We start from the raw sequence: 2,150 nt of genomic DNA on the forward strand, positions 1-2,150 counted from the left end.
GGCTCACAACCTGAAAAATCATGATTTTGTCCGAGCTGAGGACAGTCTGATTTGCTGTAGGGTCGTGTGATAGCTAAACCTGACAGAAGAGCTGGGTTCTGGGACAGAATAGGACTACATCTCTAAACAGCACCCAGTAATTACATCAAATTCAACATACAGTGAAACTAATAGTAGGTAGTAGGTCAGAAGTAAAGACGCCATGTGCTTGAGTGGCCTCATGGCAACCTGTTTCATGTAATGGCCTTTCTCAAAGTGACCTTTTAGCCTCAAATAAACATTGCGCTTTATCTGAAACCTACTGCAGTCTGCTGAAACTGTCATTGACTTTATTGGGAGCTGGATCGTGGCCTAAACGAGCAACACATAAATGAGCACAAAAATATATTTGCAAAGAAAATCAGAGTTGCTGACTGTACAAGTCAGATCAAGTTATACCTTGAAAAAATCTAAATATAGCATTTGCTACATTTTAACCTGTCACCTTGCAATTACTCATTTGCTTATAAATACTGGTAAGAACTTCTCCTGGCAGTGGACATCTGATACTGAACTTCAGCTCACCTATAAACAGAGAAGTCAAAACCAAATCTTAGTTTTATTTAAAGAAAGTTGAATTATAATTTTTTCAATGCAAATTACCAAGATAGAGCACTATGGCAACCAAGCCACTGTTGCCACAGAAATTTGCCATTTTAATTAGATATTCCTGAAGGCAAAAATACTGCAAGCCTGATCAATAGTGTTTCTTTCCTCAAATTCTATCAGAGTGGCATTTCTACATTTTAAAACTCTAATTATATGTCACTCTGGTTCATCAGCATAACCGAACACTCCAAAGCAGAATCTAAATCTCAATTCAACTTCATATCCAGTCCTGTCAAGTACTGGGTATTAACACTGAAAAACATTAAGTTTCTTGGAAGCCTTCAGTATGGTATTCTTTCTTGTGCTTAGAAAATATGGCATGAAAGCAGCACCTTCTGCTACAGGACTGTTAATTGTTTCACCTTCATTTACACATTTCCTAAATCACTTCAGCTTATGCATATGAGTTTACTGCATGAACATGAGAGCAGTAAGTAATAGCTTTTTGCTGAACAGAAGCATTTAAACACGCCGGGAGCACAGGAATCTCAGAGCAGTCAAGTTAGCTTTCAGGCTGCTGTAGGAGCTTTTCTCACTGTTGTAAATGGCACAAAAGCTGAAAAAAATTGGTAGGTCAGAATGAAGAGTGCCTTGAGACCCTGAAACTACTGTTGGTATACCTGAGCAGTGGTGCAGAGCAGAGAGATGTGGGTGAGGGCTGCTGTGGGTGACCTCTTTCAGTTCTGAAGATTTGTCAGACAAATAAAACAATTATGTCAAGATAATTGTTTTAATGTGTGCTAAAACACTGTCCTGAAATTTTTCTTTAAGGTGACCGTCTATCTTTATTTTTGTTTTCCTTGGTTTGGACTTCCATTTGACATGAAGCTATGTTTCATTGCATTATTAAAAACAAGAAACAAAGACAGTTCACACTTACAAAGATAAGCACATCTTCCACTTGAGATAACCTGGGAACACATTGGCCTCATCTCGGATATCTGCAACACATATTTCAATGAAAAAATGCTTCAGTACAAGAAGCCAGGAGAATAAAAAAATGCAGTGGTAACATCAAAGCCTCTTGTGAGCCTGTGTTTTTGCAAAATCACTATTGCAGGTTAAAATAAGAACTAATTATTAACCAATCCATAATATGCAATAACTACTGATTAACTACCATGCACTTTGGGCCCATTCCTTGTCTTGTTACGTGGTATAAAACCACTCAGTAGACATTTTAACTAAGGCAAGCAGACATCTGAAACCACAAAAAAGTGGGGAGCCAGCAAAATGAGCCTTTTGAGTTTTGTTCTCCACAATTTACATGGCCTATCGTTTTCAAAAGGGCATTGCGATTTTGAGCCTCATCAGCTGCAGGCCTCAGCACTAAAGAGTGAACCGTATTTAAAAAACAAGCAAAAAAAATTAATATCCTAAGGACCCTCCCCCAAGAGAATAACGTTTTTTGAACTTTATTAATGTGGAAAAAAAAAATAACGTTGATGCTTTTTCCTAACACATCTAGTCTGCTCGCTGTTACTCCTCACGTTATTATCCCG

This window comes from Charadrius vociferus, unplaced genomic scaffold (assembly GCF_000708025.1).
Source record: "Charadrius vociferus isolate BGI_N301 unplaced genomic scaffold, ASM70802v2 scaffold553, whole genome shotgun sequence".
Taxonomy (NCBI): Eukaryota; Metazoa; Chordata; class Aves; order Charadriiformes; family Charadriidae; genus Charadrius; species Charadrius vociferus.